At 39.6% G+C, this 16,448-nt stretch overlaps 1 protein-coding gene across 19 annotated transcripts in view; it reads left to right on the top strand.

The window, feature by feature from the left end:
- Positions 1-16,448, top strand: part of EPB41L2 (erythrocyte membrane protein band 4.1 like 2) — a 219,757-nt gene that overhangs the window by 32,092 nt on the left and 171,217 nt on the right. The window contains exon 1 of one of the 19 annotated variants that reach the window (XM_042939814.1): positions 5,956-6,046. The exons of the other annotated variants lie outside the window; for them this stretch is intronic. The gene's annotated coding sequence lies outside the window, so the exon portion shown is untranslated. Of the gene's footprint in view, positions 1-5,955; positions 6,047-16,448 lie in introns of those variants that run through there. 19 annotated transcript variants of the gene reach the window in all.

The raw sequence follows: 16,448 nt of genomic DNA, 5'->3' as shown, positions 1-16,448 counted from the left end.
TTGCTATCATCTCTTTGTTCAAAGCAGTAATGAAGGACAAATCTTCCTGAATTGTGTTAACTTTTAAACTCCAATATCTAATTTATAAAAACATATTGGCAAACTGGTTTTCTGTTATCTGTTACCATTTTTTTGTCAGATCTTTTGAAATTATTTTTGTAGTAAGCAAATCAGCATGCTACATGGTTGATGTTTGAATTTTGCTTAGGCACTTATGATAGAAGTTATGGTACAGAATTTTCACTTTGCTTTCCTTGGAAATATTTCAAGTCCTGGCAGTTTGGGATGAACTATTTAAAATTGGATATCAGCAGAAATTTGAATTGACCTTTGAATATTGCAAGACTCTTGGAAACATGAATAGATACTTTCTAGAGAATTTTTTAAAGCTTATTTATTTATTTTTGAGAGAGAGAGAATACGTGTGCATGTGAGCAGGGGAGGGGCGGAAAAGGGGGGGGGAGTGAGAGAGAGAGAGAGAGAGACAGAGAGAGAGAAAGAATCCCAAGCAGGCTGCATGATGTCAGCACAGACCCTGACATGGGCCTCGGTCCCACAAACTGTGAGATCATGACCTGAACCGAAATTAACAGTTGCTTAACCAACTGAGCCGCCCAGGCACCCCAAGAATTCTTTTTTAATTTTGTGGGGGAAATCGAACTCATGTTCATCATTAAATCTCTAATTCCTAGCATAGGAACTCAGTACATTTTTGTCAAATGGGGGGCAGGGGCTTAATAAACTGAAGGTATCCCAGTTGGGGAACCATCTTAAGGCAGTGCTGGCTTTAAACACATATTTACCCAGGAAATTACATGCACACAGCTTTGTAAACTATTGTAATGAAAAGTCATCACAGTTTTTTTTTTTTTTTTTTACATGTTTTCCTGGTGCAATGCAGAAAGGGTTGATCACTATATGGTATGAAAATTGAATAAGGATGAAAGGTCTCCAGAGCTTATCCATTTATTTAAAAAAGATGAACAAGCTGCTCTCCTTTAGGGAAGTGTTATCTTGCGATAAACATTGGGACGAGAACTTAAATCACATAAGCATTTCATTTTTTCTGATGTAATGTCATTATGAACTCTTCGGAGCGATGCCAGTCCCGTTGCTGTGACGTTTGGCTCATGGAGCCACTATTAATCATTGGCTGTGTTCACCACTGGCCCTGTATCTTTTTGGCAAACACTTGCGTCTCTGCAGGTTTGTGAGGTAATGGGTAATAATTGTTTGACTTGCTAGGCTACAGCCTGCCGTGACTCAATCTGCTATGTCCCAGGGGGAGTTGTAGCAGTTATGTTGGGGCCTGGAAACACTCTTCCCTGTGGAAAGGAAGCGTATTTGCTTTATTGTCAGCTTTTGCTGTATTAAAATACCTACTTGGATGGGAGTCTAGATTATAGGCCTTGCTGTTTTGATTAAGTACACTTCAGATTAAAGGAATCAGTTACATCTAATGGTGCTGCCTTGCAGAAAGAAGAGAATTTCAAACCCAACGCTGTTTACAGACTAGAAGTTGAACTTTTTACTATTTGGTTTTCATCGGGTGCTTTCCATTTATTGGGAAAACATGTATTTTTCCTGTACTTTGTTTAGCCCCATACCCAGTATGTACTTGGAATGAGGGATAGAAAAGTGGTAAGAATTCTTGTATTTGAGCTTTTATAATGTTAGACAATGAGCTAAGTAGGTAAAACAATGACAGAGTAATTTTAAGACCAGTGATGTGTATTATTGAGGTACCTGGAAGAGTTTATAGTAAGGGACGAAGTTTGGAAGAATTGATGAATTAGATTGGAAAAGGGGGTGGGGACAGCTAAATGAAGGGGATACGGCCATCAGTGCCAAGACTTGACTGCAGACTGGCTTAGAGGACCAGGCAGAGGGCCTTCCCGACAAACTGGAGGAGTTGAAATCCGATTTGAAAGAGATGACAAGGGAGCCATTGTAGCTGGTAAGTGATGGCAAAATGAAAATAACATTTTAAAAGGTGGATAGGATTTGGCAGAGATGTGCAGGATGATGTGGGAGAGAGGCCTCAATTGGCATTGTACCCCAGGAGAGACAAGTTAGTGACACACTTTGGCTTCCTCACAGTATGACATTTATGTTGTTTGATTCACTTGAGCCCAGAGTTTGAACCTGTCTGCCTTACAGACACAGATTCGATTTGTCACGTCAGTATCCTGCGACTAATGGGGCTTGGGGGAGCCAAATATTGCCCTTCCTTCTCCCCCACCAAGCAAGAAAACCAAAAATCAAACCCAACTCTCATAGACAAATGAATAATGAACCTTTAAAAGACATGGGTGAGTCCAAATGGGTAGAGTGCAATTTATTAACCTACAGTGGGAAATATAGTGGGCAAGAGGAATATTCACATCATCCTGTCTCGTCTTGCTTGTTGGCCACCTGGCTCATTGTCAGGAAGTGAGTTGTGAGGGTGGGTTCAGAACTCGAAGGTTGGTTATAATGCTTCAGAGAAGGTTGGTGGGTAACTCTCTGCTATGTTATGAATCGGTTATGTGCCTGTAGCTGGGCTTGGTGCTTTGTGTGTTCATACAGCATCAACAAAATGGACCCAGTCCCTGCCCTCATGCGTCCTCACAACAAGGCTCTTCTTGAAGGGACTAGTATGTGGGTCAGCCTGACCACATACGCTCTCCCTCTGAATGTCTCCTCATTGCTGGCCACTCTCAAAATTGACAAACTTTTCTTAAGTCATTTTACTAATTTCAGTCCTCATGCCTCAAGTCTTAGTGACCCAGGGCCATTTGGTATCTTTTAGGTGATTTTGCACAGCATTGCTTTGATGCACTTTGTAATGATTTTTTGATGTTATTAGAGGATAATCTTGTATTTAGGTTTCCTTTTGCCCTTATGAACGGCATAGAGTTTGAAATAGACCGAGATTGCTAGCAGGGAGGAAAACCAGGAGGGCAGCTCAGGGGTTTGGCTTCTACTCACAGTGACTTTCTGGTTTTCAGCTTGCTTTGCTGCTTGTACAGTATTTCTTTCTTTTTTTTTTTTTTTAATTTTATTTATTTATTTTGAGAGTGAGAGAGAGAGAGAGAGAGAGAGAGAGAGCATGAGCAAGGGAGGGGCAGAGAGACAGAGAGAATCCCACTGTCAGTGTGGAGCCTGATGCGGGGCTTGAACTCACAAACCGTGAGATCATGACCTGAGCCGAAATCAAGAGTCGGATGCTTAACCGACGGAGCCACCCAGGCACTCTGCTTGTATAGTATTTCTATACCTTAAGGGACTACTGTGGAAATAAAGACAAAGGAATGAATCTACCAACCTTTGCAAAGAACAGGTGATAGATTCTAGTTAGGACAAATGTGGGTGAAGGAGAAGAAGGAGTTAGAGGCAACTTGGAAGCAAAAGCCCAAGGGAAAGTTGGTGTTGTGGGGAGATGATTGATCCAAGTGGAGATAAATACAGGCCAGGTATTTGATACTGTGACTTTGGTGATTGATTAAGGGCAAAAATGTACATTTGGACAGTCTGTATTAAGATTAATGGCTGGCTGGTCTTGAACAAGTCTGTTTAAAAAAGTGAAATAATTCATGCTTTAAGTTACTTAGGATGTTGGTTTAATGATTAATAATAGAATAGCTAACATTGTGGTATTACCCTAAATACTTTTGTATGCACGATCTCATTTAATCTTCAAAACAAATTAGGAATTAGATACCCCTATCCCTAGCATATAGGAGAGGAAGTAGGCTGAGAGTGGCACCCAAGATAGCATACTTACCAAAGGCGGAGTTAGGACTGAGCTTACACTCCTAACTACTACAGTGGCATTGCCTCTCAATTAGATAATTTATAGAAAAGCAATAAAAAAGCATATGGCTTGCGGCGCCTGAGTGGCTCAGTTGGTTAAGCATTGACTCTTGATTTTGAGAGAAATTGAGCCCCACTTTGGGCTCTGCCCTGACAGCACAGAGCCTGCTTGGGATTTTTTCTCTCCTTCTCCCTGTCTGCTCCCTCCCTCCCCACTCACATTCTCTCTGTCTCTCTCAAAATAAAATAAACTTAAAAAAAAAAAAAGCATATGGCTTAAAAAACAAAAACAAAAATTCGAAGTAAGCAGAGTAGATAGAATGAGGCCTCCAGTGGGGATGGAAATGGGCTGGACTGTTTTGGAATGATACCCAGAGAGAAGGAGGAGTAGAGGGGAAGTGGACTAGGGATCAGAAGAAGGATGGCTTTGAATCCAAATAGAGGTGTGTTAAGGAAGAGGTTTGTTATTGTTAAAACATCAGCCGAGAATATAAGTAGAGGATGGGAACTGAAAATCCTACAGACTGGCTCTTCGCTTTTCCTCAGGTATACCACTTCCTCAGAGAGGCCCTGAGATTGGTTGGGATGAGACAGTATATAGAGCCATGAGTATCCAGTGCTCAGTGTAATTTCTAGTGCTTACTAGGCACTTGACATCTGCTAATAAAAGAATGGTAGCTGGAGCCTTTCGGGGTATAAATAAGACACGGTGGTCCCTGCCCTCAGAGACTGCTCATTCTCATTGGGGATCTTGATTGTTCAGAGAGAAATTGTCCTGTGCTAGTGAGTAGCTCTCATAGTTGCCATGAGTGCTTTGACTCGGGGTGCTACTTATTACCATCTGTCACATGTCATTCTATGATAGAAATGGGAACCTCGTGAGCAGGGGACGTTTAGTAGTGCCTTAGCCTCTTCCTTGGCCTGGCTGTGAGACCTTTGTTAATGCACACCCCTCCTTCCTGCTGCTCTGCTTTCTCATTTCCCAGTAATCTCAACCATAAACCCTACACTCCAATGATACCAAATTACAGATTACTCATTTTCCTCATGACACCATATTGTTCTGTGGCTTGGGCTCCTGTATCTGTTATTCCCTGTGCCTGTTTTTCCTTGTCCTCACCTGTCAAACTTCTACCGACCTTCCAAACTGAATTGGAAAAGTGGGCATCCTAGTGAAGTTTCCTGGCACTGCTCTCCCCCCTTCCTCAGGGTGTCTCCCCTTCCTCAGTGATTCTGCCTATGTTGTAGACCTCTCGGATTGCTTTGTAATTATGTGTTTGCATCTCTAACGGTGACTGGGAGTGCTTCGAGAATGAGGGCCACGTCCTACCTTCCTCCTTTTTCCTCAGTTTAGCCCAATGCCTGAGTCATAGGGAGGGTTCAATAAATAGATCCTGAATGAGTTAAATAATAATGGCTGACTGCCACTTACAAACTGGCAGCTTTCTCCAATATTTGTTTTTATAAAGGTTTATTTATTTGATATGAAAAGGAAGTTAAATACTCCTGTAGACATAGAGTTCTTTTCAGGAAAGGGAAGTTTGTATTTGTAACCACTGAAAACTTGGGCTCACTAGAGATTAGGTGGAACTAATTTTAGAGGGAAAATGAAAGACAACAGGAAAAGAAATACATAGTAAATTTGTTTACATCCTTCAAATGATTTTTGGGTCATTGTGATTGTGTAAACATTTAGGGCAGTAGTAGGTAAAATTATAAAATCTTTCAGGTAATTACATATAGTATTAAAATAGCAGTATATCATTTATTAATGTGGAAGGATTGCTTTTGTCATTCTTTCATTTTAGGAAACTGTATAAAAATTTTTATCTATAGCATAGTTTTCTAGGATGTAACATTTTCATTTCCTTCTAACTTGTTTGAGATTAATCCCTTTTCAACTCATTTATAAATTTCAGCAAATATGTGTCCTTGCCAAACGTTTGTAGGTAATGGGAATAGAATGACTTACAAAACAGACAGTAATTCCTGTTTTCATGGGAATCATGTTCTAGAATCAAATCTGATATGATGTCACAAGAATTTTATCCATAGCCATATTTGATTACTTAATATCTGTGATATCCACAAGAGGTTGGTTTTACAAGATCCAATTTTTAACAGATTTTTAAAAGGCTTCTATATTATATTATTTATAACTGGAAGAAAATACCCCCTAGGAACAAGGGCTGATAACAGTGATTACACTGTTCCTATAATGGCAGCTAACACAGATTGCTCACCTGTACAGGTACTGTAATATAACTAGAACGTTTCAATTTATTTAAAGCACACACTCAGTTACGAGATTGGTGCTATCAGTGATTTTTATTTTGAAGATGAGGAAACTGAGGAAAGGAGATTAAATCACTTGCGCGGCAGCTAAGTGGTTGAGCCAGGCTTTGAACGCAAGCATGTTAGCAATTTATGAAGATAAATAAAGCAATTAAGAGATTGTTCCCTTTGATGAGAGACCATGGAGATTTGAATATAAAGCAGATGGAGAATTATCTATAGGAGACAGTAAAAAGCATGGAGCATTTAGGTGGTGCATCGTGTAGTGATGAGGATCACTCCTGGAGCCACAATGCCGGGATTTGTCACTTAGCAGTTGTGTGCCTTACTTTCATCATCCATGAAATGAGAACAAGAATAATGCCTATTTCATAGTGTTTTTGTGAGGATTAAATTAGTATCAGCAAGAACTGTTAGAAGAATGCCTCGTGCATGGGAAGTGTTTAGGAAGTATTAGCTGATGATCTTACTATTTTTGTTACCATTACTTTTCCTTTTTCTTTTTAGAGAGGATTCCCTGTTTCCTGAGGTTTGGCTTGTTTTTTCTTTTTTAGAAAACAATGTTGCCATGTAGTTGGGTGTATACCTTCCTTACTTTTCTAATTAATTTTTCCGTTTTGTATCAGAAAAATTTGGTGTTTTTGGTCAGGGTTTTGCTCAAGGGGGCATTGGAATGCGGTTCTTCGAGTCTATGTAGGGTTTTAAAATATTTTTCAGTAATTCTTGTTTGCTATAGTTTCTTTCTTTCTTTCTTTCTTTTTTTTTTTTAATGTTTGTATATTTTTGAGAGAGTGAGAGCGTGAGCAGGGGAGCGGCAGAGAGAGAGGGAGACACAGAATTTGAAGCAGGCTCCAGGCTCCGAGCTGTGAGCACAGAGCCCGATGTGGGGCACGAACTCATGGACTGTGAGATCATGACCCGAGCCGAAGTTGGATGTTTAACCGACTGAGCCACCCAGGCACCCCGTTTGCCATAGTTTCTAACAGATAGAACCACCAGCATATTACATAGAAGTCCTCTAATCTTGAGATGATCCTTGCTGAAATGGTACTCTTCTGGGTGAGTTGCTGTGGCAGGATTCCAATACTCACTATAAACCACGTGAAGTGATGAGAAAGGGAACAAGAGTGAGCTTCAGAACGGTTCCCAGAGCATGAGCAGCACAGTGAGTGAAGAGCTGAGGGTTGTGGGAAATCCCATCAGTAAACTGAGGAACTTCAACTGTAAACATCAGTGATGGGCTATCTGACTTAGAGCCTGAATTGCTGATTGGCATCTCTCACCAAACATACAGCATAAAAAACCAATTCACTGGTCTTTTTACTGTCATTTCATTCAATTATGGTTAACTCCAGTGTTGGTAGCATCTTGGAATGTGGGTAAGTAATAGAAAGGGAGAGGAAACCACTTTGGGTCAAGGAGAATATAGAAGCTGGAATTATAGATTATTTTAGAACATAGTAGCAAGGAGAACACTACATAGCAAAACTTGAGAGAGGCTGCAGGAGCTGTAATCAGACATTCATAACTTTATTTTATTTATTTTTTAAAAGTGAACTCTACCCTCAACGTGTGGGGCTCAAACTCACGACTCAAGATCATGCTGTACCGACTGAGCCAGCCAGGTGCTGGCTGACATTCATACCTGACATTCATAGTTTTAAATTACTGTCATATTAAATAAAAAAAAAAAAGGAAATGAACATTATATTTAAGAAAATAGAAAGAGAACCAAGAATAAGCCCCAGTAAATAAGGAAGAGAGAGTCAATGACGTGAACAAAAATTGGAAGAGAAAAAAATATAAATGAAATCTAAGAGCTAATGGTGTGTTGTGGGGAGGAAGGATAGGGAAGTCACTCGGTACAGAAAAACCTTTAGCTATTTTAGCTACTGAAAAAAGAATGAGAGAAAACTTTTATACTCTTAGACTAGAAGACATTGTAAAGATATACCTCTGTAATAATTTAGAAATTAACCAATAAAATAGAAACGTTCCCAGGAAAATATAAATGTTTTCCTCCAGAAGACATAGAAAATCTTTGAAGTTAATAATCATAAAAAAGATTTTAAAATATGAGTTACTGGGCCTCAACTATAGGTAAGTATTTTCATACCACCACGTAACAAAAATTTTCTTACTTTTCCAGAATGTAGTATTAAAGCATTCTTTTTAAAAGTTGAAGGCCGGGTGCCCGGGTGGCTCAATTGGTTGAGCGTCCGACTTCAGCTCTGGTCATGATCTCATGGTTCGTGGGTTTGAACCCCACATTGGGATCTGTTTTGACTGTGTGGAGCCTGCTTCAGATTCTCTCTCCCTCTCTGTCTTCCCTCCCCTGTCCTCAAAAATAAGTGAACATTTAAAAAAAAAAGTTGAAGGCCAACATAATCGTGATAATAAATACTGATCAGAATAGTGGGGAAAAAAAGAAAAGAAAGTTACAGGCTAATGTTGCTCATAAATATATAGTAGGACCCAGTAGCATTTTGAGAATGCTGAAATAGGGGCTCCTGGGTGGCTCAGTCAGTTGGGTATCTGGCTCTTGATTTCAGCTTAGGTCATGATCTCACAGTTAGTGAGTTTGAGCCGCATCCAGCTACGTACTGACAGTGCGGGGCCTGCTTGGTATTCTGTCTCTCTCTGTCTCTGTCTCTCTCTCTCTCTCTCTCTCTCTTTCTCTCTGCCCCTCCCCTGCTTGCATGTGCTCACTCTCTCTCAACATAAATAAATAAACTTAAAAAAAAATGAATGCCGGAATCATACACCATTTCCGATTCCTTTAATAGATTTTATCTAAAATTCATATGCAAATGAACATGTGTTCAAGAATAGCGAAAATAATTTGAAGAAGAACAAGTTGGGAAGACTTGCCCTACCACACATATCAAAGTTATTAAAACTGCTGTGGCAAGGATAGATAATTAAGCCAGTGATCCTGATATAAACCAATATAAGCACAGAAACTTGATATAAACCAAAATAAGAAAACTTGTTAGATTATAGAAGTGGTGGTCTAAATCAGTAGGGAAAGGTGAACTATATTAAAGAAGCAAGGTCTGTACATCTATTGATTGTCCATATGGGGCGGGGGGGAGTGAAATTTCATTTCCTGCTTCATACCATACACAAACATTCATTATTGATGCATTATACAGTTAAAGGCATAAAGCCAGTCTTTAACATTTTTAGGTGAAAATATGAGCATTGTTGGGGAATAGGGAACACAGAAAATGCAAATTATAAAGAAAAAGATTGAGAAATTTTGACTCTATTAAAATAAACTTCCATCCAAGAAAATATATTACTTTGGAAAGACAAGGCTCAGATTGGTGGAATACGTAATACATGTTTGTAAGACATTGTTAGTTGCCTTCCTTTCTTTACTAACACAACCTTAATTTTGTGTCCATTTAAATAAATGGCTGTCTCCTTTGATGTCCTTCAGAGGTCATCAGTGGCGGGCAATGAGAGGTAAGCTAAGAATTTCCGGAAGAGCTTTGCTCTCTGAATATGGGGTCTGGTCTTTATTTTTCCTGTTTTGCCCCCTGCCTGGATGTGGGTATCATGTTTAGAGCTGCAGTAGCTTTGTTGCAACCAATAAGTTGAAGCTACATGTTCAAGATGGCAGGGCAGGAAGTTCTGTCATGATATTCTTGACTAGCTACATCAGTTACAGATCACCTACTTCCATACTTACGTGGGAAAAATTACTTTGGTCTATTCTAGCCATTGTAGGTGGGTTTTCAGGTAGGATTACTGGCAATAGCCTGTATCCTACAAGAATTAAAATCTAGGTTATATGAACAACTCCTATAAATCAATAAGAAAGACAACCTAATAGAAAAATTGAGGATAATTGTAGGCAGTTCACAGAGCTGGAAACACAAATGGCCATTAAGCATATGAATCTCATTAATAGTTAGGAAATGTGATCCATAACCATCAGAATATGAATCTAAAAGTATCAAGTGTTGAGGAAGATGTAGAGAAGTTGTTTTTATTCACTTTTGGTGAGAATATAAATTGGTGCAGTTATCTTGGAGAACCTTTTGGCAATATCAGGTAAAATCGACCATCCCTCACTAGCCAGCATTCCACCAAATATGTGTGTACTCTAGAGACTCCTGTACCTTTCTAGGGAGACGTGGAAGCTGTGGTCGTTGAGATATTTTAATAGCAAAATAGTGGAAACACTCTATTCTTCAATTGGGAAAAAGAAAGTTTATTTTATGATGGAGTACTGCATAGGAGTTAAAAACATACATATATGAACTATATAGAGTTATGTATATGAGCCTAGATAAATTTGAAAAAACTTTATCTTGAACTAAAAATGCAGAAGACTATGAGTGTAGGGATAATATTTATATAAAATATGAAAGCAATATTGTAGCTATGCAAAACAATGTCATCACCTATAGCCACTGAGGGAGATGTGCACCTTGGCAAACATTTCTACTCATGAGTGAGTTTTCCGGGAGCCTAAAAATTGATTTTTAAAATCCAGCCAATGTTAGTTCATTGCCCGTTTTATTCCTGACAGAGTCTTATTTACTGGGGATATTAAAACCAGGGGCGCCTGAGTAGCTCAGTTGATTAAGCATCTGGCTTTGGCTCAGGTCATGATCTCATGATTTGTGGGTTCAAGCCCTGCATTGGGCCGTGAGCTGACAGCTCAGAGCCTGGAGCCTGCTTCAGATGCTGTGTCTCCCTCTCTCTCTGCTCCTCCCCTACTCATGCTCTGTCTCTCTCTGTCTCTCTCTGTCTCTTAAAAATAAACGTTAAAACCAGAGCTCTTCCTTGAGCAGTGGTATAATATTAAGTTTTTAAAGCACCTACTCATGCATATTTTCATTTAATTATTCTAATTACTTTCTGAGGTAATCGGCATGCAGGAGTTTTATTCTTATTTAAATTAAGTGGCAGTAATTAGACTTTCTGATTTCTAGTTCTTTTAATAGTAGTTTTATGGTTTTTTTCCCAACATTTTAATGTATAGGTATATTTGATTTATACAGTGATACACAGTACAGTTGTAGTGGTAATGTGAGTGATCCAATGGTGAGTCTTTTTTGTTTGTTTTTTGAGTAGATGACTTAGTTATTTATTGCCTTTTTTGATTTGCAGGGATGGGGGTGGAGGGGAGTGAATGCAGTTCTTAAACCTTATTATGCACAAGATTCATCCAATGAATTTACAACAAACATTTTCTGATCACCACCCCACCTCTGCCTCATAATTCTGACTTTTCTCTTTCTGTCCATTACTAGATTGGTTTATTAAGGTCTGTGACCTTGTCTTGTTCATTTTGATATTCTCCAGAGTGAACAAGCAGTCTGATGGTGGTGATGGTGATGGTGCTGGGTTGTGGGTGTGGGTGTATGAAGAACTTTCCAGAAGTGACGATCTGAACAAAACTAGTACCATATTGTGGATAGAGAAGACTACGAAGGATTTTAATACTCCAAAGTTAGATGTGTGCTGAAATTGGTTTTCCGTTAAACTCTTAATAAACATTATTTTCAAACATTCTTTTCACTAGCAAGATTATTTAAAGGCCTGATTCTGAAATTCCAGGGAAGGAGAAGGATCTTACTGGAAAAGATGTAACAGAAAATAAAAGTACAGAAGAATCTCATTATTTCACATAACTATGCTAAGACAGCTTGGAAGTTAACAGTTTTCTTCTTAGAGAAGTTGTTCTCCAGCACAAGCTACTGCGAATTGTTCAGCCCATTGGCAGCAACTCAGAAAACTGTCCTTTTCACCCTTTCCAGCGCACGGATATGGATGATTCATAGCTGGAAGCCATCTTCAAGAAACTACTGGCTTTATTGAAGCCAAATGTGTCAAGGTTTTCGTTTAGACACATGAAGGGCCCTCTTTAAAGTAAACCACACAGAGATGCTTCGAAACCAAAAACTGACAAACAAAACACTCTTAACACATTTATTGTGTGTAAATACAGATGCAAACATAACCTATTTGATAATAAATACGTCTCTGTCTTGTGTGCTCTTTCTAACTCTGTCAGCTGAGTGCTTTTTTTTTTAATATAATAACTGCACAATAAATACTGCTTGACTGAGGGTGAGATGAGAACTGACAGAAATCAGTGCCTGATTGTACATTTCCCATTTCTTTTGCCATTTGGAAAAGTCTGATTCTATTTTAAGGTGGGTTTTCTAATGTGTGAGAAATTTCAGAATGTAACAGTAGTAAAGAGATTCCTTAGTTGCCTATTTAGCTCAAATCTGAAGGAAATTTTCCCAGGCTGATTTTTTTTTTTTTTTTTTTCTAACATGGGCCAGAAAACTCATGTGTTTGAACTTGAGTGCTTTGACTTCTCATGCCAGACCTCTGGATAACCTTGGGGCAGCTGTTCTTTTGTTGCTGTTTACTTACTCGAAAGTAAGTCGTGTGAAGATGTGGACAGTTAACTCAGGAGAGGCTTTTTTTGGTTCCTCTGGTGCCTGTCTTCCAGGCTGTTTCATGCTGGTGTTACGCAGCACACAACACTACTCATACCCACACGGTAAATATTATACAAGGAGGCTGTTTCTTCCTGCTCCTTCCAAAGATACTTTCTCATAAATACCAACAATTATGTGTACTTTGAAGATGCTGATAAGCTGATAAACAATCATGTGAAATCTCTTTGATATCCTGTTTTGCTTATGGAGATGAAAGATGGTTTGGTATAAGTTAATGCAAGCAAGGAGCGAACGAAAGCATGTTTGCAATTAGCACTCGCTCCGTGTGCAGTTAATCTATTTAAATTGGGAAGATTACCTCACATAACAAGATGTGCCTTTTTGTACTTAGATACAGGCAAGCCAGGTCTCTTACCTACTAGACATGTAAGAAATTTCCTTTGAATTTTTAATTTGTATTCCTTGGTTTGCCTTCCAGATTTTTTCCTCTGTATAATCTATAGGATTTATTTTGCTAGAAGAATCCAGTGTGTCTTTGAAAAGCAGTTCTGAATTTGAACGTATTTTATTTTTTTTAATTCTTTTAATGTTTATTTTTGCGAGAGAGAGCGTGCGAGCGAGAGCGTGAGCCGAGCAGGGGAGGGGCAGAGGGAGAGGGAGACACAGAACCTGAAACAGGCTCCAGGCTCTGAGCTGTCAGCACAGAACTGGACACGGGGCTTGAACTCATGAACCGTGAGATCATGACCTGAGCCAGAGTTGGACGCTTAACCAACTGAGCCACCCAGGTGCCCCTGAACTTGAACATTTTTTAAATTAATGTTAATGTTGGACTCTGAAAGATATTCTTTTGATTATCTTTTATTAAATCAAAGTAGTGGGTGTGTATAATTGAATCCAGTTTCCTTTGCTTATCATTTTTGTCTCTGTGGTTTTTTGGGATAGTTTCTGATATTGTACCTTTTTGGAGAGGTGGCCTTTGTGTCATGTTGGAACTTGTTTGAGGTTACAATCAGTTTTGGAGGCAGTAAATGTTCCCTGGAAAATCCTGGGCTGATTTTCTTTTTCAGTCTGTGAATTAGGAGTTTAGCTCATTAGACTGAATTTTGGCATTTGACTCTCCCAGAGCAGGGTGGTATCCAGCTTTATTTTGTGAGTAACTACAGATGCTTCTTGCCATTATTTGTTGTTGTTGTTGTTGTTTTAATAAATGTCCTGTCTGTGAAATTTTAGGCCAAATGGGATAAAAGGAATCCTGGCTTTCAAAGATTCTTCTTTAATTTTGCATTCAGAAGACAATTGCTGCTTTACTTTTACAAGCTAAATGTGACAGCTGTTGAGTCATTTCCCACCTCCTGCCCTTACCTCCGCTTCCATATTTGCAGGAGAAAACTATACATTGATTTGTATGCCTTAATAAAAAGCTGAGAGGAGCTTCCACTTCATCTGTGTGGCTTGCTTACATACCTTTATGTGATCCTTAAGATGGTGGAAAAACCCCAGATTCGGAGGGAAGATTTGAGGTTATTATTTTATTTTAAATCAAAAGGCAGATGTACCTTTTTTAGCCTGCTTCTTCTTTGAAACATGGCAAGTTGAGAATAGTGGGAAGCCAAGGGCAATTAAGCGCAGGAAATGGCTTCACGTGTTACCTATTGCATCCTCGATGATTTGGATGAAACAGCAACAGCTGAGATGCCCAACGCCCTATAAATTTCAGATGCCGGTGTCAAGTGTGGTGGAGCACGGTTTATGAGCTCATTTCGTCAAGAGCTTTGCCTGCAGGTCTTCGGTGACTCGCGTTCAGTTTTCTTCACAAAAATGCAAACTATTCGGGGCCCTTTGGTTTGGCTAAACGGGAAATGGTGTGCATTTGGCCCCATAAAGCAAGTAGCCTTGAGAGATGGGCCTGCCTCGAAATTGACTACATTTTTGTGGGAGAACGGGTGAAAAGGGCAGTTTCCTGTGTTGCTGCCAAAAGGTCTGAACAATTTGTAGTAGCTTGTGGCTAGAAAACAACTTCTGTGAGGCAAAAACAGCAACTTCAGAGTGACTCCGGGTACATGTGAGAAAATGCTCTTCTTTCCTACTTGATTGCTAGGCTTTGTAGAAAATTTATATAGTGAATCTCAAAACTCGGGTGCTTTAAGCTGCTTTTTTGGTGAATTTGGATAAAAACTTGGGGAAATATACTCGGAGTTAGCACATGTGGTGCATAATGTGGTACTTAAAAAAAGGGGGGCAACCTTTGCATGTTTTTTGTCAACCATGGGCTAGAATGGTGATCCATTTTTCTCCTGCCTTAAAAACGTGCTGGTAAATCTTGGCATGTAGTGTGTGTAGTTTTACAGGAATGTGTTTTTGTTTTGGGGGTTTTTTTTAGTTGACTTTTTTTTAGAAGTGTGTGTTCTTAGTTCACTTGGGCAGTGTGACACATATGCTCATAAAATATGTATATGAAACTACTGGTAATTGCCACACTGGTAGTACTTACAGCTTATCGGGCACTATGCTAATATCTTTAAACTGGTTAAGCCGTTTAGCTCTCTGGATGAGAGAAACAGCTTAGGGTGTCGTAGCTAGAAAGTGGTTGGAGCCTGTCCGGTCTGGAGTCTGGTCTGTGTTCCTAATTATTTCAAAATTGGTACTATTTGAGATACTCATTTTGTAGAATTAAAGTCTGTTAAAATCCCTCCCCGCCCCCCACACCATCGAGTGGGCTTGGATATGTGGAATGAACATAGACTTGTGTGATTCGCTTTAATATTTTCACTATCTTTTTTTTCAAGCGAAGCTTCCATCACACCTGTACTAATTGTTGCTTAAATGTTTCAGACTTGGAACATTTTTGGCCTGAGTTTTGATCTTTCTCTTCTGTTGGGGATATCTATTAGCTTTTAACTTTTTTTTCTATTTAGTTTTTAATTTTCTTAAAAAGAATTATTTTAGAGATAGAGAGCAAGTGCGAGAGAGGAGCAGCAGGAGAAAAAGAGAATCTTAAGTGCAGAGCCGAGATGGGGCTCAATCCTGTGACCCTGGGATCATGATCTGAGACGAAATCAAAAGTTGGACTATTAACCGACTGAGCCACCCAGGTGCCCCTCTACTAGCTTTTTATTGAGATACAGACAACAGCTGGTTAAGACCTACCCTTTTTCCTAATATTTTGCCCTGTTTGTCAGTATCACTTTCTTCTTTATTGTATATTTAACAAATAGCCTGATTTGGCTCAGAATCTAGTGTAGTTGTTTACAACTGGGGTGGGGGTGGGTAGGTGATTTTTGTCCTCGGAGGGACATTTAGCAATGTCTGGAGACCTTTGTGATGGCCTTGACTTGGGGGTGTGCTGCTGACATCTATTGTGTTGAGCTAGGCTTGCTGCTAAACATCTTGCTATACACAGGATAGCTCCTTACAACAAAGAATTACCTGGTGGGGCGCCTGTGTGGCTCAGTCGGTTAAGCGTCCAACTTCGGCTCAGGTCATCTCGCGGTTGGTGGGTTCCAGCCCCGTGTCAGGCTCTGCGCTGACAGCTCGGAGCCTGGAGCCTGCTTCGGATTCTGTGTCTCCCTCTCTCTGAGTCCCTCCCCCACTTGTGCTCTGGCTCTCTCTCGCTCTCTCAAAAATAAATAAACATTAAAAAAAAAAATTACCTGGCCTAAGTGTCCATCCTGCAGAAGGTTGAAAACCTTGATGTAGCTAACAGAGGGCACAGACCAAATCTAATTAATTAGAAACCGTTTTTGTCTTTGTGAGATTTTTTTCATAGCAAAACAACTTGATGGTAAATGGGCAAGTTTTCATTTTCTATTCTAGAGGTGGAGGAAGACGACCTCCATCTGTCTGCTCACCCAGCCCTAAGCCAAATAACAAAGTTGACCTTATGCTGGAGTGCTTTTCAGCTGCTTCCTACCCCTCTTCGTC

This window comes from Panthera leo, chromosome B2 (assembly GCF_018350215.1).
Source record: "Panthera leo isolate Ple1 chromosome B2, P.leo_Ple1_pat1.1, whole genome shotgun sequence".
Classification (NCBI taxonomy): domain Eukaryota; kingdom Metazoa; phylum Chordata; class Mammalia; order Carnivora; family Felidae; genus Panthera; species Panthera leo.
Note: the sequence above shows the minus strand (reverse complement) of the source record. Positions and strands in the feature narration are given on the sequence as shown.